The sequence below is a fragment of the Phocoena sinus genome, chromosome 3, assembly GCF_008692025.1.
Source record: "Phocoena sinus isolate mPhoSin1 chromosome 3, mPhoSin1.pri, whole genome shotgun sequence".
NCBI classification, from domain to species: domain Eukaryota; kingdom Metazoa; phylum Chordata; class Mammalia; order Artiodactyla; family Phocoenidae; genus Phocoena; species Phocoena sinus.
In genome coordinates this window covers 153,793,900-153,818,447 of record NC_045765.1, presented here as the reverse complement: position 1 = coordinate 153,818,447, position 24,548 = coordinate 153,793,900, and positions in this window count along the sequence as shown.

Here is a 24,548-nt window from a genome sequence, read left to right as displayed (position 1 = left end):
CTGGAAAGTCCCCGTCAACTGAAAAACTCCAAGAATTGGTTTCGCTAGGGAGAAGAATTGGTTTCGATAGGGAGAAGGAGTGGCGCAAGAGGTTGGTTTACGGGAACAAGTGAGGGGGTGGAAAGTCCCTAAAGGCCCCACAGGGCTCCTTGGCATGGAAGCCTTTTTGTCCCCCGTTTCTTGTAGCAAGACTCCAGCCTCCATGACCTTCCCTGGGTTCCAAAGGTCAGATTCAAAAGTTGCTAATCAAGGGAGGAGCAGCCAAGAAACCCCCTGAGGCGAGATTAAAGGGACCAGAAGAAGCTCATCAAGATTAGGAAACCAACCACCTGAGACTAGATTAAAGGAGTGCAGGCCCTGCAAACACCCTAATCTTGTCAGCAACCCCACCCTTGAACTATTGCTATAAAACTCATCAAATCCTCCTGGGTGGGGACACATAGTTTTTGAGGGCAGGAGCCCACTGTGTCCCCCTTTGCCTGGCAAAGCAATAAAGCTATCCTTTTCTACTTCACCCAAAACTCTGTCTCCGAGGTTTGATGTGGCACCAGTGCAGAGAGGCCGAGCTTTCAGCATTAAAAGAAAACAACAACAAAACTCTAGAATTGTTTATCTAGCAAAATTATCCTTCAGGAGTAATGGAGAAATCAAAACTATCCATATCTTGAGTTTAAACTCCATGAAACAAGAAATCATGTTGTCCAATAAAACTCCAGTGTATAGAATTGTACACACAATGCATACTTTTCTCTAAAAGTTGCTTCTGGAAGGAAGGAGGTAGTCAAGGTGACAAGGAAGGAAGGAATGAAGGAAGGGGGGAAGGGGGAGATGGAGGGAGGAAGGGAAAAAATATAACCATACAAACGAGCTCTCTTGAATTATAACCTCTCCTTTGTTTTAGCCAATGGGGAATCATCAGCTAGAGATCAGAGGATGAAAGAACAGAATTTGAGATAATTATTCCATAACTTTTCTCCCTACAGGTCCATAGGTTGGTGGGAGTTCCTCTTTCAAAGTCCTCAAATCATTTGCATTGGTTCTTTTTTACAGCTATAGCTCTTACTAGTTCCAGTATCACTGCCTTATCTAACTCTTCAGGCCTTGGAGTGGGAATTTCTTCCTGCTGTTGCTAGCCCCAGAATGCTTCATTATCCCTAGCTGATTTTCATTACCCTTCTCACTCCTTGGTACATAGTCTGTTTTGTATTATTCTATTTGAGTATGCATTCTGTTTCTATCTTAAGGCCCTAAATAATATTATATTTCAAGATTTAAATAGCAATGTATAGTGATAAACAGGAGTTTCCTGCTAGAAAATCTAATAAGGAAATATCTAGAGAAAAAAATACCAGGAAGAAAGAAAAATTGACATGATATGAAAGAAAAATTGATACACAAATACATTTAGAAACGTTTTGTAAATCCTCTGGATAAAGCCTAGTGTCTGTAACAAAATAATAACAATATTAATAACAATATTAACAAGAACACTCAATATTTTTATGAAGGTAGAATAACTCAAACACTGGCTGAAAATATTAAGGTATTTGGATAAATATGATCATAGTTAAAATATTCCAACAGATTTATAACTAAGGAGAGGGGTTTAGCTTTCAGTTTTGTTAATTTAAATAAACATGACAAAAGTCTGCCTTTATTACTAGACATATTATGTACAAACTATAAACAGTAGCTGTAAATAAATATAGAAAAAGAAAAAAAAAACGGCAAGGTTCAATCATCTCAATAAAATGAAAGGAGGAAAAAGAAGTATAGACAAAGGATGGCAAGTAAGCCTGTAACAAAAATACATAAAGTTTTACAAGTTATATATAATCTAAACAGATATTAAACAAAATAGAAATAATTCAATAAATTCACTATATATTAAAGGAAATAAAGCAGAACTTAAAATCAACTCAGATTGAAAATACCAGTTGTGGATAGTATGAATGGGGGTCCTTTATGGAAAAGTAACAGAGAGAGGGAGGGGATGTTACTTTTTTTTTTCTGACAACATTAGATAGAGTCAGAAGTTAAAAATGATAAACTAGATATGTAGTAAGTATTCTCTATAAAAAGAAAAAGAAACAAGAAAATTTATTTTGGACAGAAGATATCAAAGATGTAAAGAGATTGTCAGGATTCCTCGGATTGTAAATGTGGATTCAGTCAAATGGGAGGATGTACCTGAGAGGAATATGGTTCATCTTTATTAGTCTTCAACAACCTGACTCCCTGAGTCCTCTTTATCTTTCTGGAAAACTAGATTGGACACAGGTAACCCCCATATTCAGTGGGCTAGAAAGGTGACTGTCTTCATTTTGTCAGGCAGTCAGCAAAGGGGCAGTGTACCTGTATTGGTGAAGGCGAACACAGAGCAGCTATGATTCTTAGAAAGTCTCACTACTGAATCATAAGCAAAATAATCATTCCACAGATATTGACCAACACTGATGTTTATCCTTACGTTGCAGAGGTGTCTGGGTTAACTACCTTGTAGACTCAGCTTTAGAGTTAATTCAGAGTCTCTGAAGGCAGAGAAGCAAGGAAAGATATGGAGACTTACTGTTGGACTCACAAAACACATAAATTATGTTTCACACACCACAGCTGGAAACCTTTAAACAATTCAAGAGGAGTGAATATCCTTAACTTAAAGAAATGAAAACTTAACTAGACAAGCTATTCTTGGGCAGGTTCTCTATGTACCAGTTTGCTGATATAATCAGAGACATGATTGCAAATTCAAGCAGTACTTATTTTAACCCTAATCCTCTGAAGTATTTAAAGTACCCAGGAATTGCTTATGTAGGTCGTGCAGATAATTCAAAATCTATATGGCAGAAACTTTAAATTGCTCACTTTAATTTTGTCCCTTGTTTATTATACCTGCCTCATTCTAAAAAGAATTTGAGGCAGCAATGTATTGTTCAGTTACTAGTATTTTAAGTTATGAATGACAGTTCAGCTGCTGGGGACTTTACAATAATAGCAAACCAAGAAATGAATGGTAAGGATTTTCCTCCACACATGTACCCATAAATAATTGTTTCTAATCCACTTGAGTGAAATGAGAACTTTTAAACACTGATTTTGACTTTTTAAATATCTCCTTTATATATACTAATAAAATTGAGTCAAAATTCTATTATCTGCAGTAATAGATATTTACAATGGCACTACTTTTTACAGTGCATTTCCATGTATTAGATTTTAAAAAGTATAATTTTTTCTCAAGGGCTCTAAAGAGGTAAATAAATATTTTATATGACATATATCTTACAAAATAACTTTCTTGAAGTTTCATGTTTTTTACCTAATATCCTACTTATAAGATATATATGTATATATATAAAGCTCTTTTGAATGTTTTTATCAAAATTTTTTATATTAAACCAACTGCTATTTTGTCTCATTAATGTGTGTTATTATATTTATTGATATGATGCAGTTGTAATTATCATATTACACTTACCGTAGTGTCTTAAGAGCTAGTTGTTGGCTTTACAATACCAGAAACTCAGCTTTATCTGTTTAGCCAGAATTATCGATCTCTATAAAAGAGGAAATACACAAGTGAAATTAATTTGAGGCTGACTGATAAGTCAGAATGGCAATTTGTCCACTTACAATATGTTACAAATATCATCTGATCACTAGAATCGAGAGGTAGTAAATTTAAGATCCCCAAAAGTAGAATAAGTAAGAAGATGTTTTAGTATTCATAGAGAAGAAGAAACAAATGTGATTTATTATAAGGCAAATTTCCATCGACTTATACATTTGGTGAATTTCCCTTCTCTATGTCAGGGAGAAAATCTGTTGCCTAAAGGACAAACTTGTGGGTGTAAGGTTTCAAAGAAACCTTATTTAAGACACAAAGACTAATACATGATTTTTTAGCATACCTTTTCTGATACATTAGAAAGCCCATTATTTTTCTCTCTGTAGGGGTAAAAAGCATATTAGAGTTTTCAGGATTATATATTATTTTGCCTCAGTTATAGTTAGATGTATAATTCAATTTTAGAAAAACATACACTAAAAAAAGCATACCTAAAGATATATTAATTTCGGAGAACTAATTTAGAGCTTTGTTGTGTCTGGGACTTAAAGTTAATAATGATTTAACTTCATTCATATTTACTTGATCTTTTAGCTTTACAATGAGACAGGCAAATTGTACAATTATTTTTCATCTTAAGGCACGTAGATTACCTCAATTTATAACTGGTTTATTGCTATGCAGACAGCTAGATTTTTGTAAGTTGATAATATGGTGAATTACGCCTGTAGAGAGAGTAAGCAAAATTAAATGAAATGCAGTCTCTGTAGGCTTATTCATGGCTTTAGTGATGGATATGTTTTTTAGGTTGAGAGGGATGATTATTTCACAATATAATGTATATGAAAACATCACATTCGATACTTGCACACCTTAAATACATACATTTTTTATCTATCATTTTACCTTAGTAACAAGGGGAAAAAAGTATAGGATATCTTTAGAAGAGTCATAGAAGGCATTCTCATGGAATCTCTCCCTTTGGTATTAGTTCAGATGTGAATAAAATACTTAATTGGTACAAACTACCAATTGATGACTTTCAGTTTCTTCAAACCCAACGCTGTAAAACTGAATAGTAGAAAGTTTCAAATTAATATTGTATATTTACAATGCTTTCTTCCTCAGCGGGCATTTTTTTTTAATCCAAATATTTTACTCAGCTATAGGTTTAAAATCATTTAACATTTGTCACCACAGCTAGGAAACTGTCTTTTCTCATCAATAATAATTTTAAATTGTGTGATTCTCTAAAGAGAGCTATGACCAGCTATGATGAGGTAAATCAAATGATAGCATGAATTGCATAGGTTATTTACATCTATGAAGGAAGATGTAACTCACCTTTATTCTGAAATGCATTCAAATAAGCATGGTCTGTCTTAGACCGTTCTTTGGAATCGGAAAAGAAAGTTTTAATGTATTTCTGTTTTAAACTCTGGCTTAACGAGTCTCAAGGAAAAAAACCAAAAAAAACCAGACTGTCTTCAGCTGATAAAAACTAATGAAAAACAACATATTTTTTAAAGTAATACCTTTTAATACTTTTCAGAAATAAAGATAAAGCAGGGAGAGATGAATAGGATCCTTTGAGTAGGAAAGAACCTGTTAAACAGATTTTTAAATAATGATTCATCATCTATCACATTTCCACTAAATTATAACCCTTCCTCTACTCAGTGTTTTCTATATTGATGTAGCCCATTCCCATTCCAAGGCAAATTATTTCCCATGTAGAATCTTCAGACTATTTAAGGAGATTAACTAATTTACCAAAGATCCAAAAGGAAAATTAGTATTAGAATTATTACATATTAATCCTAAATAATTCATTTCAATAAAGAGTAATTATGGAAAGTTAATTTTTAATACTTTAATTTCACATACTATATTTACTTGGAAGATGTAATAATTTAGCTTTGGACTGAATAAAGATAAAGCAATTAATTATTTTAATAAAACCTCAAAGTACACATAGTCTAGTCATTTTATGTGAAAAAGGATTTTAAAAATAATCTTGAAACTTCTCAGACCATTAGCTGTACTACCAAAAAAAGCATCTTTTATCTATTTGCACAGATGCTTGCCCTTTCATTTAAACATAGTGTTGTTTTTATCAAAGTTACTGTTTACAACCTTGCTGACTGAGCAGTAAATCTTTAATTTTAAGTTAGAGCAGCTTTCTGTTGATGCAATGTATCACCTTATATTGAAAACCTTAATGTGTTACTGTAACCTGTCTTCTGCATTATTTGTATATAATTCTAGAGTTTCATGAGGGAACAAGCTATGTCTATTACTACTCATGAAACTCTGCATACATTCTGTCATGTGGATGTAGGCTGCTATCATCTTGGATAACAGTTCTGTTAATAATCATCATCACTTGATAAATAACAGTTGAGAAGTAATTCTGGTAAAACTAAGCAAGAAGTCACCTGTAGTGATGATCCCACAGCCATAAATTTTCCATGATTCTCTAACTCTCTCTCTCTTTCTGTTTCTCTTCCCCCTCTCTATCTTTCTCCCTCAGCAAGACTGATTTATTTGCTGATACAAACTCTACATTAAATAAAATTACATACTTCTACAAGTACAGAAGCGGTCTTGAAAAAAATAAGGTAAATAAATGAAGGACAGAAAAAAAAGATAATTAAAAACCATGTGATAAACCAGAATTCTTAAGGATTTCAGATATGGATAACTAGTGTTGAATTTATATTGAAGTCAGAGATCAATTCTTTGGTTCATGTTATATTTTTATTTGGAACTGAGATGCCTGGTTAAAGCTTGAAACTTCAATGTATGAAAATGTCTGTGCATTTTTTTCAGATGAGTTAGACTGGAAAAAAATCTTTCCATTGGTAAATTGAGTAGACAAATATTTAATCTATTAATAATAAGAGGGAAAATCAGTGGCTTCTCAGAATTCTTAATTTTGGATCTTTCCATCCACTACCTTGGGTTCAAATACACTTATGCCAGTGAGGTAAAAAATGAAATAAATAAAATATTATCTTAGGAGAGCATTACCTGTGTTTTCCAGGCAGAAACAAATGCAAAGTCCTTTCAGAAAAGATGCAAATTTGAGTCAAAATTTTAAAAACCCACATATAAAGCTTCTCAAAAAATGAGCTCACAATTCAGAACTAAAAATATAATTATTACATAATAAATGAGAGTCAACATCTACCAAAAAAAAGTAAGATTCAATTCTTGTGCATCTTTACATAATAAAACTACTACATAGACCTTCTAGGAAAATTCTGTTTAAAATATGGTTACCTAGGACACTATTAAAATAGTCAAGAAAGCATCAAAAAGAACCAATAAGAGCTCCTATAAATGATACATATAGTTCATTTAATTTTTAAAGTAAATGTTACATTTTAAATGTTTTAAATTAAACTTTGAGAAATTTAATGAACTGGAACATAAATTTAAGAAAAGTACCCACAAAGCACCATGGAGAGAAAAAGAAATACAAAATATAAAACAGGTGATGAGACTTGGAGGATCAAATGAGAAGTTGCAACATATGTCTAATATAAGTTCTAAAAGACAGAATAAGGTTAGGTGTAATAATCTAAAGAAGTAAGGCTAAAATTTTTCAGAGGTGATAAAATCACAAGACCTTTGAGTTCCAAACACAGTAAATTAAAATAAAATAAAATAAAGTGAATTCATACCTGAAACATAATATCAAAACTGTAGAATCTCAAAACAAAGAGGACACAAAGATAGCTAATTACTTAGACTATTGGACTATTACTTAGACTAACAGCAGACTTTTCATTAGCAACAACTGAAGGCAGAAAACCAATGGAATATTATCTTGAGAATATTGGGGCAAAAGAAATTTCAACATGAGATTTTGTAACCAAATTAAATATTTCAACCATTTTTATAGAGCTAGAAAAAGGGAAAAGATTTCAGACATTATTTTTTTTTTAATTTAAAGGAAGCAAACAAACCAAGACCAGGACAATTTTCTTAGGGGGTGGCGGGCAAGTAGCAGTAAAACTTTTTGAAATAAGTACTACAGGATCTATTTCAAGTAGAAATAAATTGAACCCAGAAGAAAAAGTGAATTCAAGGAAGGTCATTTATCAGGTATAGACAAACATGTTGGTGGTGGTTCTTTATAACAATTGTTAGTATATTATTAGTATTTCTCTGTTCTAATCAAGAATACATTTGCATAAACATATGATAACTCTAGCTAGGGTGTCTGAGCCTGCACATCACAGCATAAAATTATTTTGGGGTTGGAGTTAATGCTTGACAACTCAGATTTTCATTCAGAATCTAACCTTAGGTGTATGCATGTTGGCATGTTGTCATCTTGGTGAAATACCTCAGTTATCCTACCCCGAGCACTGGCAACAACCCTTTCCGTACACAAGGAAAATATATAAATATAGAAACCACAGCAAATTTCAGATGCTAAGGCTAATGTTTTTCCTCAGATTCAAGAGCTTGCTTTTATATTAATAATATTTTTCTGGCTTCCTGCTTTGGGCATGTGCCCCTTGTTTACCTTCTGGTTATCCCAGAACTTTTGGGAATAAAACTGCAGAGAACCAACTGAACATTCTAGAATTAGACATTGGCCATCCTATTATTAAACTAGATATCTCTCTCTCACACAAATGCACACATGTACAAACTCTTTTGCCCTTCTTCACCCACCTATGTAGTATTAATAATATCCTTGTCTCCATTTTTCCTGATAGCCAGTGTCAGACAAGACTGTAGCTAGACACCCTCTCCACCACATTCACAGCTTCCTGTTAGACCTCTGTGACATCTACCATCCTGATAGCTGAGTATGTCCATAATTACCTTTGAATACACAAACCACATACATGTACAGCTTATCCCTATTTTGTGTTGGTAGGAGTCTCCTGGAATCATTCCTCGCACCCTGATTAATGTCAGCCTGTAACTCTCTGCCATCCTTGAGCTGTCTAAGCTTTTGCCAGTGGTGCCCTAGGTCTGTCAATATTATAGAAACACTGACTTAATTCCAGAAGTAAGAAAGGGGAAACAGTTTGAAAAACAAACAACAAGAAGAGTCTGGAGGAAAGGAGTTGGTGAATTCATGCATAGTACTCCCTACTCATTTTATTCCTAATCTTATAAATGGACCTCATTTGTGTCCTTATTTTAAAAAAGGAGTAGCTCCAGTTACATGGGTGAAAGAAGAGTATGTTAAACATTATGAAAATGGAGATTGATGTGTTCTCTTTTAGGTTTGCTATGTTGATATATATATATTCGTACCTTGTAGCTAGAAGGAAAAAAGAATAGCCCAGGCTTTTAACTAATTGTAAAGTTGTACACTTCCCTCCCACCCTAGAAAACAAATCAGGGATAAGACAGGGAAAATGAATGCACTGAAGGAAAACTTAGGTTAATATCTCTAGTACAAAGAAATGTTCATTTTCCCTCAATGTGTCTAACTTTGAGGATGAACCTCCTTGTCTTATAGCTAATATAATAATAACTGAGGTTGTAATGTGGACTGGGTAGCACACCCTAGGAGGACTCTTGGCCTGTTTAGGCTCAGTCTTACATCTAGGCCACCAGATGAGTGTTTGTAATCACAGTGGTCTAGCCTGTTTATTAGGAATAAAAATATAGTAGTTTGAGGACATAACCCAAATAGTTAAATCGTAGATTGTATTGTTGCCTAGAATGCCATCTGGTTATCCTAGGATGGTAGCAGATGACAAACCAAGGATTCAATATTTGGAATTAAAGGTAAATACCTTTCATCACTGGACTTCTAAGCAGAATTACTTTTTTAAAAAGTACTTAAAGCCAGTGCTATTTTGACTGTTGGAAGACACATCAGAGAGATCATTGGAAAAACAAATGGAAGCGTTTTCTCATTTGTTTTTTGTTGCTATGCCAAATATTGCCTTCCTGGAAAAAAAACTAAGTCTAATTGTACCAGAATAGGCAATCCAAATGACATTTTTATAGCCATTTACTCAGCAATATCTACCTAAGAAATCACTTTTGAAAATGAAAAAACTAATTTGCATATGTAAATTTCATATATGATAAAGCTTCAGTCTCAAATTAGTAATGGAAAGGGTGGTATTTTACATAAGTGGTTCTGGAATAACTACAGAATCATGTAGAGAAACTTAAAATTGGATCTGTTCCTTGTAACATACATCAAGATATGTAGTTCAAGTGGATCAAAGATTTTAATTTGAAAATAAAGCCCGACAAATGATGGAAGAAACTGTGAGGGAATCCCACACCAAGTGGGGAATATATGCTATTACTCAAACTTCTAGGTGATTAAAAAGAAAATATGGATACATTTAATCATATATAATTTAAAAAACTGTATGTTAAAAAAAAATTATCACTGAGTAAAAAGGCAAACCGCCCACTGGGAAAGTATTTGCAAAGCATATTCTAAATATGTAAGAGATTCTTAAAGCTAGAAAATAAGATCAGAAAATATGCTGCAGCTATGAACAAACATTGCATAGAAAAATAAATTGTTATACATATCTATATATTCACACTTGGAATAACATAAATTCATATTAAAACAACACCGAAATAATCTAAGAGAACTACAAATGCATTGATTTTGGGAGAAAATGAATTAACTCAAAGAGAAATTTAGAAAGTTTTGAGCAACATTAATCACAATAAGACCTCCCTTTCATAGACATTTTGAAAATTAAATCTCTTTGACAATTACTAGCAGAGCAATATAAATGTTTTTTCCATCAGTGAATAAATGAAAATGGAACAGGTTTTAGACATACTACATATCCATAGTAGGAAGACTTCACCATGCAAAGCACTGGAAGTATTTAAGAATGTAGTTTTGGGACTTCCCTGGTGGGGAAGTTGTTCCTGCCAATGCAGGGGACACGAGTTCGATCCCTGGTCCAGGAAGATCCCACGTGCCGCGGAGCAACTAAGTCCGTGCGCCACAACTACTAAGTCTATGCTCTAGAGCCCTTGAGCCACAACTACTGAAGCCCGCACGCCTAGAGCCCATGTTTCACAAGAGAAGGCACTGCAGTGAGAGGACCGCACGCCACAACTAGAGAAAGCCCGCATACAGCAGCAGAGACCAATGCAGCCATAAATAAATAAATTTATTTTTTAAAATGTAGTCTTTAAAGATTTATGCTAGCATAAATAATTCCAGTATATATTTATGTCAAAACTCTAACATGATAATAGACATTATATATTATTTTCTAATTTAAAAAAAATCTAAGAAACTGACCACAGTCTTCTTGAAAATACATTCACTATGACTGCAGCATTCACACTTAAATATTAGAAGAAAAAGTATAACCTTGCCTCTTATACTTGAATTTTTATTTTACTGTAGAGCAAAAAGGGATTTAAATATAAGTTGCATCCAATTATTTTAAATTATCTGGTACCCAGAGAACAGCTTGTTTAAATTTCCACAAAGAAACATTTGCTAAATTCAGATTAAGGCATCCTAGCCCTGTGGATTCCTTCTGTCTTCCTCTTCATTACCTAGCTTGCTTCCTTTCATTATCTACTTGCTTATGTATCCTTAAACTCATTTTGTTATACTGTGTTAGTCATATGTATCTCTTGTGCTTTTGTGGTAAAGCTCTTTTGAAAAAATTCTTGTCTAGTGATATCACCATTTGAGTTTGCACATAATTGCCCCTTTTCTATAAACAAAATTTAATATCAGTAGAACATTACTACATTAATTCCATCCTCCTCCCATGAAATTGATACTTTTTCATTGATATTTTTCTGAAAGGTACAACATGTGAAGTCATAGCAAATTTTGAAAATTACCACAATACTTATAATAGTATGAAGCAAAGATTCACTGAGTGTGCATCCGATGGATATTCGGTTTTTGGAACATTGAATTGGAGCACATAGGATGACAACATCCAAAAGGAAACAGTGTAAGACTGAGATCACTCATCTTAAGTTCAACTGCAAATGATTTATTCTCAACTATATTCTTCTTAAGATTTTTTCTTTCTTCTTCAGTGACAAACATGAATCTTAATGTCTTTCATTTATTAGTATATGTTTAAATAAATACCATATTAAACAAATTCTCAAATAAAAATCAGGGGCCTAATAAAAGATTTGCCTACTTTCCTTCTTTGAAACTCAGGCTATATAATAAAAATCTCCTGCCACATTTCATATATCAAAAGTCAATGAGATTCTTAGAATTGATGACAAAACACCACGATATTAATTCTGACATCAACTGCTGCCTTTAAGCAATGAATTTCCACTTAGCCAACCATTACCTCTATTTAATCAAAATAATTACCTCTGCAAATCCCAAATACTAGAACTGGTTGGAGGGAAAACAGAACAGGACTTTTTTTAACTTTTATTACAGCAGATCTTAAAGATATTTTAAAAGTAAGGAGAATTTTAAAAGTAAAGATATTTTAAAATATCTTTGAGGATCTTAAAGATATTTTAAAAGTAAAGATATTTTAAAATATCTTTAAGGATCCTTAAAGATATTTTAAAAGTAAGGGCTACATATAGTCAGTACATATGTAGCAATTTACTGTTTTCTGCAATTATCAACTCATGATCAATTTTGTTTTATTTATACTCCACATATTTCTTCTAACATCCTGATGGATTATTTTGAAGCAAATTCCAGAATCATATAATTTCATTTATAAACATGTTGGTATATATCTGTAAAAACAAGGACTCATGAAATATATACCTAAACACTATTAATAAACCTAAAACAAAAAGGATAACTTCCTAATATTATCAAAATCCATCCTCATTATTTATATCCATCACAATTTATTTATTGAATAAACTATGTACAGCATTACCCACATTTTGAATTTCTTCTGATTGCATCCCTGTAGAATTGTTAAACAATTGCCCTTGTCGTCATATTACTTCTAAATTGGCAATTATTTTTAGAGAACTGGTTGGATTTTCTCTCTCTCTCTCTCTCTCTCTCTCTCTCTCTCTCTCTTTCAGCAACAATACTTCGTAGATATTCTTTTTTTCTCAGGAGGCACATATAGTTTATTTTTCTTTTATTTGTGATATCAGAAGTGATTGATTATCATACTTTAGTTCTTTTATCTTTTTAGTGATTGCACAATGATGATATTTTAATTCTAATTTTTTTTAATTTATGAGCTGAAATGATACCAAGGATAGGCTTATTGATCTAAAGTACCTATGCATTTCAATCATTTGCATTATTACTCTTATTGATTCTCAAAATGTCCCATTGTTGACCTGTTAGAACTTCTTCAAACTGACTCCTGAGTCCTTTATAAACAAATCTGGTAGTCTTTGATAATTTCCTTGCTTTCTTCTAGAACAAGATATTTGTAGAGATCTAAGCAGTCTGGAACATTTTAATATTAAAATTTACATTATTAGTAATTAAGTCAGGAGAAGAGGCATAAATCAGAAGTCTCCTGAACTATCCAAGATTGTCACTCTCACAATCACAATCACATTAACTTTTCTAATTTTTTATATCTTTGTTATGACCTCAATGTTTTTCAATTTGTTTAAGTGTTCTTTATTTCTATATATTTTTCCCTAACATCATCTTTGGCATGTGAGGGACTATATATCTGGGTTGTAAATACATTCACAACATACTCAGAATAAGCAAAGGGAATATCTTTTTCCTTTTTTATTATTTATTATCATAAGCGTCTGCCCAGTGGGTAATGGAAAAGAAACTGACTTTATACCTATCAAATTCAAAACTGGGTCTGATGATTTAACTAGTTCTTTAAGTAATAGTCTCTCCAATTTATACCTGCCCTTCATCTACTGAGCCCTTCTCTGAGATAATGCTGGTTTTCAGTGACTGTGCAATACATAGTAAAAGGCTTCCTGATTCATATGACATACAGCTCTGGCCTCCATCACTTTTTGATCCTGAGACCCTGCTATAGACTGGATTGTGCCACAGCCCCACCCCCCCAAAGTTCACACGTTGAAGCTTTCACCCCCAAGGTCACTATAGCTAGAGATAGGCTCTTTAAGAGATAATTAAGGTTAAATGAGTTAATAAAGGTGGGGCCCTACTCTTACAGAAGCGTGGCCTTATAAGAAGAAGAAAAGAAAGAGAGAGTGAAAGAGAGGGAAATTTCTCTCTCCCTGTCTCTTTGTCTGTCTCTCCCATGTAAGAACATGGTGAGAATGTGGCCCTCTGAAAGCCAGAATGAGAGCCCCCAACAGAAATGAAACTGAGAGACCTTGGTTTTGGAATTTTCAGTCTTCAGAACTGTGAGAAAACAAATTTAAGTTGTTTAATCCACTCAGTCTATGGTAAAGTCCATCTGCAGTTTGGGAACTGTAATCAAATTGAGAACTAAGTATCATCCCACTCTCCCATTGCAGAGTTAAAAATATGAGGATTATTACAAAAAAAAAAAGGGGGGGGAGACAGTAGGATACAGCTGCTCAAATAACAGCCTCACTCATGAAAACACTGTGTGAATTGTCCTGTCATAATTCCAGAATAAGTAAAGATACATTCTCATGTGATCTTTAAAAAATAACTTTAGAACAAGACAAAAGGATGAATATTTAGAAGAGTCAGATCAATTTAATATATTCTTGAGTAAAATATAAATGATCTACAAAAGATTTAGCATTCTTATCAAAGAATGTGACTCTATAAAACAGTAACAGGGTGAGTTGAAATTGCATCAAGGTGAAAAGAAAAGAAAGATAGAAAAGAAAAGAAGAAAAAATAAATTTAAAAAATAGAATTAAGAATTAAATAAAACCAATGAAGAGCAGAATTGGGGTATAAAACAAGATTGGAACAAAGTTCCAAAAGGGAAGACATAATATGATTTTTAAATATCAATTTTCCAAAATTAAATATATTAAGGCAATATAATTTAAATGGAATTCCAATAAAATTTATTTGAGGGACTGAATACAATGATTTTAATGTCCATATGAAAGAATATTATCTGAGAGTAATTTTTAAATATCTTGAAAACAATAACAAGGCCTATTCTAAAACAGATATTGAAAAAAGTCTTGTAAGACAATTCCAATAACAAGATTTCAGTAATAACTCAGAAACAGACAAACAGATCAATGGAAAATAATAAAATACTCAAAAACATACACTACTATATAGGGCCTGGTTATATGACCATAAGTGTTTTATTTTTTCTCCATTTGGGAAAAAAGTTAAAATGTGATTATACCTTTAATTTACTTTATAAATTCCAGGAGATTAAAATTCAGAATGTAAAACATAAAACAATATAACACTTAACAAAGGATATAGAAGATTATGCATACAGGCATACCTCGGGGATATTGCAGGTTTGGTTCTAGACCATAGCAGTAAAGCAAATATCATAAAAAAGTGAGTCACATGCATTTTTTGGTTTCTCAATTCATATAAAAGTCTACATTATACTGTAGTCTATTAAGTGTTCAATAGCATTATGGTTAAAAAAATGCACATATCTTAATTTAAAAATACTTTAACAGTAAAAATTGCTAAACATCATCCGAGTCTTCAGAGAGTCAATCTTTTTGCAACAGTAGCATCAAACTTCACTGATCACAGATCACCAGAACAATATAATAATAATGAAAAAATTGGAAATATTGCAAGTTACCAAACTGTGACACAGAGAAACAAAGTGAGCCAATGCTGTTGGAAAAATGGCACAGATAGACTTTCTGAAATGATGAACGATATCTGAACTGCCCAATATAATAGCTAATAGCCACATTTTGAACACTTCAATTGTCAGTGTGACTAGGAAACCACATCTGGCCAACAACTACACTATTGGAAAACTTGGCCTATGGACAATACTACTGCTATATTAATAGGAAATAATCACATGGCATATTGTCTATCTAGAATCAATGAATATTCATTTAAATTGGTAACAAAATTTACAATGAAATATGGTTAATGCCAGTTATTTGAAAAGAGAAATCTCAGAAAAGCAAATCTAGGTGACAAATAAATAAATGAAAAGAGGATGAACCTTTCTAGGACTCAAATACATCAAATTAATTATTAAACATCATTTCTTACCCAGCAAACTGGGGAATAAGAAAATAGTATTTATGGTAATATCCATCATCAAGTGGGATTGGAAGAAAGTTTGTACTCTCAGTTATTTATTTTGCAGATGGTAATTCTTTCAACTTCTTAGAAAACAGCATGTTGTTGTTTAACATAAACAGGAATGTAATCTTGACCCAGGATTTTCACCAATCCCACACTCAGGAATCCATCTTGAAAGGAAAAGCATCAGGTATAGTGGCAAATACAGAGCTGTCTCTAGCATCAAGAGGTCAAATCAAAACAAAATAAAATTTTAGAAGAGTGAATATTCATATTACCTAAGTTTTGAACTAAGGGTACATTAATATAATTTAAAATTGAGGTTAATCTATGCCATTTGAATTGGGAGAATGTCCATTGGGAAACCAATTAAAGAAGAAAAAGTAAGACTCAAAGTAGTATATAAAACACATTCCTAGTTTTTGAAACAAACACTGGTGAAAATAAAATGGCTACAGTAGACTCTTCAGAGCTCAGCTTAAAAAGTACTCGCTGCAAGATATAAAATAACCCCCACCCCGGAATTTGTGCTTCTGACAAGACTCTCTTGCACTCCCCCCTCCAAAATATCCTTCGTTTGCTATTACCATTGACCAAAAGTTGTCTCCAGAATAAGACCAATTATCAGATTTTTCAAAAACACTATCAGGAGAAATCTCATTATGCCCTACAGATGTGTTTCTTTCTCTTTTTTAAAATTAATTAATTAATTTATTTATTTTTGGCTGCCTTTGGGCGTTGCTGTGCATGGGCTTTCTCTAGTTGTGGTGAGCAGGGGCTACTCTTCATTGCAGTGCACAGGCTTCTTATCGCGGTGGCTTCTCATGTTGCAGAGCACAGGCTCTAGGCACATGGGCCTCAGTAGTTGTGGCTCACAGGCTCTAGAGCGCAGGCTCAGTAGTTGTGGTGCACAGGCTTAGTTGCTCCGCGGCATGTGGGATCTTCCCGGACCAGGGCTCGAACCCATGTCTCCTGCATTGGCAGGCAGATTCCTAACCACTGCACCAACAGGGAAACCCAGATGTGTTTTTCTTAATCACTGAAGTAGTCTCCATCTCACAGGGCTTTCGCATCAAGTGACTTTGCACATCTCTTATTCTGGCACTAACTAATTCTCATCCCTCCCTGACATTCCACCCTCAAGACCATCCAGTGTGATCTCTGAAATTCAAGTTCTGTAAATAGAGAAATCCCCATCTCCTCAAATCCTTCTTTTAAAATGTTCTTCACTTTCTTGCCTTAAATGTCAGAATAAAAAAAAAACCTTTCAAAAGGTAGCTGTTAGTATGCGTGTGTGTCTGTATGTGCTTTGGCAAATCCCACAACACACTGAACCTCTTCTGAGAACCTCTATCTCAGTTACAGAATTTCCATTTTATTCTTAATAATTTTCATTTTTATGCTCAGATTCTCAATCCTTCCATTCATCACATTCATTCCCTTTGTTAAATGTTTGTTTTAAAGCTTTTTCACTTTATAATTATATAACATCTTCATCATCTATGAATTTTCCCTTTTGGTTATGGAACACATGTTCCTGTTTTTTCATGTATCTAGTACTTTTTATCATATACTGGAAATTGTCGATGCTCCATTGCTTAGTGTATAGATTTAGTGTTGACTTTAGCTCTAGGGGTTAATTTACTGGCAGGTCAGCTTGATCTATTAGATGCTTGGATTTGTCTTTTGTAGGCCTGTCTAGAGTAACTCTTACCATATGGATAGAGTAGCCGTGCAAGTAAGGCAGAGCCATCCTTGTGTATGAACTGAATTCCTTGTGTGTTCAGTGAGGTGACTTCATTCTGGCTGATTGACTGTCTCCCCTATTTGTGCAGCATCTGGACCTCTGTGGAGTACACCTTTTATGTGTAACTTACTCCAACAATCACAGACTAGGGCTGCTGTTGTCCAATCTTGAAAACAGTTGCTTCATATATTTTCTATGATTTTAAATTTATTCTCAATCAGGAGGATAGTTTGATACCCATGAATCCATCATTGGTAGTCTATTATTACACAGACAAACTTTTGAAACAAAGTAAAATAATAATTACTATAATAAATAAGATCATTTTCATTTGTAAAATGAAAATTAATATCTCATATACATTTTAATAAGGTAAATATTGCTTTTTATTTTTAAACCATGTATTTTTATCCAAAGGACATTTATTTTAGTACTATGATATTTCTAGTAAGTTCAAGTTTCTATTCAAAACTTGTCATCTGTTATCTATTCTTAGCACTAGTATCATTGTTTTTGCAGAATGAAAAACTTGATGAAATGTCAAATACAGCTCCGTTTCAGAGTAACTTAATATACTAAGTATAGTACAATTAATATACACTTCAATCTTTTATTTTTATTAGCAAAATTTTTTCTATTCTATACAGTGACAGGAATGTATCAGGTGTCTATTTAAATAATCAAATTTCTGACAATATAACACAATAATTAATTTTAGTTCATCACAAAGAGATACAGTTCACAGTTTACTGTTTCCTTCTAATTCTCTTAAAAACTTTAATTTCTTTAATTTTAATATAAGTATAATTATCAATTTTCCCTACAGCATGCATGGATTATCTAAAATATATTATGAAAAATGTAAATCTCTAAATTAATTGTATTTAAACTACATAATTATTGTATAGAAAAGCACTTTTTAAGAATTGAGATTAATCTACAATATGTCTAAAGAACTAATGTATATTATCTGATCTTTAAGGACTATCACTACTTCTGGGTCCTAGAAATCCTTAAGTAGCTGAGGCATTTATTTATAAGAGATATATAGAGATATAAGGAAATACATTACAGATTAGAGCTTTCTTATTTAGTAGTTCATGATAGATGAGTTTAAATTTAGCCATACTTTAAAATTCTTAGGATAATATGATTTGTCCCTCATTCTGTGTAGCAATAAACAGTAGTCACCACACATATGTTACATTTTTTCTTTATATACCATATGTCTCTGAAAGAAAAATAAAATTGTTTGGTCATGCACATTCTCTAAACTTTACTGTTATGTAGCGAATTTTTGCATAACCATAAAATAACTTAAAATATATTCTAAAATTTTCTCTCGCTATGTGGGTTGTAGAAAAAATATTTTAAAATTTTAAATGCTTGAACAAGTTGTCCTACATTTTATATTTGCTTACTCTGTGTTCTGTTAAATAATTTATCATTAGTTACTTCATATTTCACAAAGTTTCTTAAATCCTAACAAAATAGAAAACTTGTCGAAGAAGTTTAGCTAATGAATTCAAATACATTTGCCCTTATGGTGGATACTTCTACTGGATCATGTCAATTAGCTGGATATGGACTTGGGTTTACTTTTATGTTCTATGGCTACCCTAATTATAGTTACTATTGCAGGTCATATTTAAAAGTAAAAGATGTCCTGAGTTATTTATTTTAGTAATTATTTTCTCAGTATTTTGATTATTAACTAATTTTGAATTAGTTGATTTGAGTATATGATAACAGTTGATTGTTTATCTTTTAAGTTTGAATCAATTATAGAATATTTGTAGTTTTAAGTAATTAACATAATATGAGGCATTATAATTCATTAGGTGTGAGAAATAAACTATAGATGGAAGCCATTAATTTTATTAAATAAAAAATAAATCTGGTAAGAGGGAACTAGAGCATATTAGGAGGAAAAGAGAAAGAGAAAAGTATCTTTGGGGTTGAATTAACATAATCTATGGAAAGTCAGAGAACTTTGAAATATGCACTTGATACTTGATCCAGAATTGTGAAAATAGAAAAGGAGAAATTCAGGTCCAAATTGGTTGAGACTATGGATTTCTACTATTTTACTGACAACAAAGTATAGAGACAATTGCAAAAGAATATAGGTTTTATTATTAGTTCAGATTTTTTCTTCTCTCTAGCTATTATAATTATTAAAAGAACTAATTTTGACAGCAAGCCCAGTTATAAAATAGTTTCTAATTTCTATACTTCTGGTCCCAGAAAGATGACATAGATTCACTCGTCTCTTTTTCTATCCTCTAAATACAGCAAAATACTTTGGGAATAATTTAACAATCATAAAAGTACTTTGAAAGGTGGAAAGAAGACAGACTGGCTAGGGTCCTTAAGTCTTGAAGAAACACTTTGGTGAGTTCCCTGAGTTTTAGTTTTACCCAGAACTCCCAGCAGGCATTGGAAACACACACAGAGAAAAAAACCTGCTCCCTGACCAAAAGACTAGGAAAGGGTGAGCTCAGTGGAGCCCTGGTAGGGAGATTCATCAACTGACTCACACCCAGTGGCAATGACAGCACCCAGTGAGTCAAGCAGACAGACTCATCCATCACCCAACACCTCTTGCAGCCGCAGAACTGATTTGCCCATATCCAAGCTCCAAAAAGTCAGGTGTTTTGTGGTTTCTCCACACAAAAGCAGAAAACTGAACTAGTCGTAGGATTTCCTGATTTTCATCAAGTGACAGAAGGCTACCCAGACAGATATTTCCTTACCCCAATAGCACTAGCAAAGATAAACTAGACGCTTATGGCACCAGGTATGTGGTGAACAGTCCAGAGGAAACATTCTCCACCCAGCTTCCTCACCACCTACATATCAACATGGGCAGCACTGGCAGGGGAAGAGAGTGAGCTTTCCTGGAGCCAGAAGAACAAAGACCAGACCAACACTACAAGGGCTGAGCGAGATAAGATGTCAGTGGAACTACAGTTTACAAATTTAGGGCAGAACCTACATGCTAAACCTCAGTAGGGCAAATGCTTGATGAAGTAGAAGATTTAAATAGGATCCTAATACAATATCCAAAACAATAACAATCAAAAATCACTCCTTATACCTAGAACCAGAAAAAATCACAACTAAAAAGCAAGTGATGCCAAGTCTGAGATAAATACAGATGTTGAACTACTTGACAAAGATTTTTAAACATCCATCATAATGATGTTTTAACAAAGTGATTAGTTTCATTTTTACTGAGTAGCTCTCTTGCGTGATGTTCTTTTGTGTTTCAATAATTATGTAGAAACTGGGAGTTTTGAAGAGACCTTAACTCACATCTTCTCTTTTTAATAATCTCACTGAAATTCCAGTTCACAAATAGGTCTCCCTTGAATTTGGGTAATGAATAGAAAATCTTATTATCTAGTAAATGTTAATTTCAAATACCAAACCTGGCAATTTGATTTTAATTCTAGGCAGTTCTCAAACTTGTCTGTACACTTGAATTATCTAATGAGTTTTTAATATAGCATAAATGCCTAGATCTACCCCCAGATGAATTAGAACAAAATCTGGCAGTTTTTTTCACTATCTATATTACTTTCAAAATTCACCCAAGTGATTCTCATGTTCAACTATGATACAAAAAGATAACAAATTATTGTAAAAGCAGCACTAAGACAGAAAGTATATCTTGTTCCACTGAATTTCTGACATGGAAAATCTAGAGAATGAAACACAATATTTAGAGCTTGAATATTTAGAGTACAAACCCTACTTTAAAAGTAAGAATATTTTAGCATAAAGCTTTTCTTCTGTTTGATAAAGGAATAATTTGCAGATCTGCTTCCCCAAACTAGTATCTTTTACTGCTGACAATACTTTCAAAAGGGAAACTTTCTTAGGTATCTCACCATCATAATATATTTTGGTGCAGTAATTTTTTAAAGTATATGAATTGAATTGTGAAAATACTCCCTAATATAATCCCTCTTTCCTAATCTTTTGTTTGTTTGTTTTGTTTTTTTAGGAAAACAAAAAATTAAAGAGCAAGGGATGTCTGTCCATCCATCTGTCTGTCCATCTATCTGTCTGTCCATCGACCAATCCAGGATAGAGAGGAGAGTTTGAGGCTGGAGGATAGCAAAAGACACTCCAAATTTATCTTTAATGCTCTTTTATTTTAATTAACTAAAAAAGTTGTGATACAAAATTCAAAAACTATTCAGTAAACTAGAAAATTCAATAAACTAGAAAGTTTACCTTTCTCTGGGAGATAAGGTACTTTACTATTATACTATTCTCTATATATGATTTTTGGAACCTGTAACAAAATTCATCATGAAGAATATGTACTAATTGCTTAGGGAAGAGGAGTTGGGTCATAGTGGAAGTAGATTCTAGCCCTTCATTCAATTCTGTAATTTCTTATTTCATACATTTTTCATTATTCTTGTCCTTTTTTGTTAAAAAATGAGAACCAGTTGTTTCATATTTAAAAATCTTTCATTTTAAAAAAAGTGCTTCACTGATTATAAGATTTTGATATATGAAGCATATACATTTCTTCTAGCAGCCTTCTTGGGAGGGAACAGGATTTGCTTCCTTTTCACCTGGAATCTTTGATTTAGATAATGCTATGCTGTTAGATAGAAGAGTTACATTTTATATTGGACATGTATTAATATAATGTACTATACTCTAACATTAGGTGTAATATTTTGCAATCTATTGTCTTGTATGTTCAGGTTGTGTACTGATATATTCAGAAAAATCCTGCTAAGTGTTGCTCTCTTCAGCATTATGCTTTTATTTATTTTTCACTTACAACACAGTTTACAACTGTCAGCAAGCTGTTCAATAACAGGCATAGTGCACAGTGTTCATCTTTTTGACATTAATGGAAGGTTTTATCTCTATAATATTTCTGTAGATTTATTCTGTTCCTAGGAATACAAATCTATGAAATTCATCTTCTATTTTTAGGTTTCTAAGTCTTTATTCAGGAATAGATTTTGAAATTTAATCAACTTTTTGTCATCAACTGAGAATAATATATGGAGTTGAAATAATGAATAGCCTTAACAAACCAAGTACTTAGTTGGGTATGATTTTTCAGGCACTTTGTGTAGATTTCTCCACCTTTATTAATAAGGGAGATGAAAGATTTCAGTAACGTCTTTTACTTTCCTTTGCTTTTTTTTTCTTTTTAGTCATATTAATTTTTTAAGTGTTTGGGGATTATCTTATCTTTCACTGTACTTCAAAACAATGTATATGATAACAGATGAAACTCAGTAAATTTTAAAAGAGACATATATCTCAATATATTTTAATTCTTACAGTGACATTATGGACAATTCAAATTTTTAGTCACTCCTTGAGTTACTTTTATCAAATTATATTTCATTCAAATTATCAAGCTTATATTGTATTTCATATGAACTCTGTGTTTGTGTGTACATAAACCTACCCAGTGTATGCAGTTATTATTTTAATTTCTAATGAGTTTATTTGTGTGTTCCTTATTTGAGGCTTCACTATACTTGTCAAATGTTCATTGCATTGTTGGTATTTTCAAAGAAATAATTCTTGGTTTTAGTAATAAAGTTTGACATTTTCCTATTTCTTTTTTATTACTTCTCATATATTTAATAATTTCACCTGTAGGGTAGCTGATTACTCCAATATGATTATCTATCATTCTTCATAATTTATAAATAAGTAAAAATTGCCACAAATATAAAAACTAATCTACATAAATTATGATATCTATTTTATAAATATATTAAAACATAGAGACTCTGGCAATATTGATATTAACTTTTAAGGAGAAAGTTGAATTCTGTTTAACTATTTTAATACTTAAACGCCTAAGCCTATTGCAGATGATACCATTTTATGTATAATACATATTAGTGGTATCTAGTTTAGTATATATAATATATACATATCCATTTATCTATCTCTCATTCTCTGTGTGTGTATGTTTTATATACATTATACAGCAAACAAAAACTCATCAATTTTTATGCACAATTCAAGTTAAATCAGTGGAAAATAATCTCTCAGTAAATAAAGAAAAGGATAAATTATGCTTTTCTTGGATCTGGTTTAAATTGAAATGACTGGCTAGTTATTCAGGGCTGCTAAATATTTTTAATGATAGTAGGAATTTCACCCAAAGAGTTTATATTAACTAAAATCTTTCTCTAGGTATTACCACAAAAATGTGTGCTTTTATGTCATTTTAAAAACATAAGGGGAAAAACAGAGCTTATTTAGAGATAAAGAGATTAGAGGAAATAGAATAATAATGAAGTGGAAGATTTGGGTGAAAGATGATAAATTAAAAGTCTAAGTTCTTCATGTTATAGGCAAAAAAGGATCAAAGCATATAAAGGCCATTTAACACATAAAAGAGTGGGAAATCAAAGTTTGAAATAAAGGAATAATAATGTCAGCTAGTTTAGAAGAGAATTCATGTTGAGCTATGATAACAATATTGTCATTCAAAATTCACATTTAAAAGAGAGGAAAGTTTAATACATTATATAATTTAAAACTAGAAAAAATATATGAATACATCAGGAGAATCTATTTGAAACTCAACTTCTCATCTAATCATAAAGTGGAAAACGTCCTTTTGTTTGAAATGTTCTTCACTTGGTATACCAAGATATTATAAGAAGCTAAAGGCAAAAAATATTTAAGGGATTATGGTAATAGCATTTGAAATAGAATGAAGAAATGGTAGGATTATCATGAATAAAAAATGTCGTGAACTGTACTTGGAATTCTATTTCTTATTTTTTGCAAGTGTTGAGTGTTTTATAATAACAAAGTATACTTTGAGTGGAATATTTAAGGAACTGCACTTGATTGGAATCGTTACAGAGAATTGTTTGACAGATCCTGTTTTTGAATACTGATTCCTTCCATTTTCAGTTATATTTATGCATATATTTTTGCTTCAAACCTATTCTTTAGCTATCAACTGAGCAATTTTTGTTGTGTATTATAGCAATCTCAAATGATTGGGATAAAAATCAAATGTGTTAGGTAAAAATATAAAGAAACCAAATCAATTAGGCTTTATCCATGTTTGTGATTGAGTTAAAGAA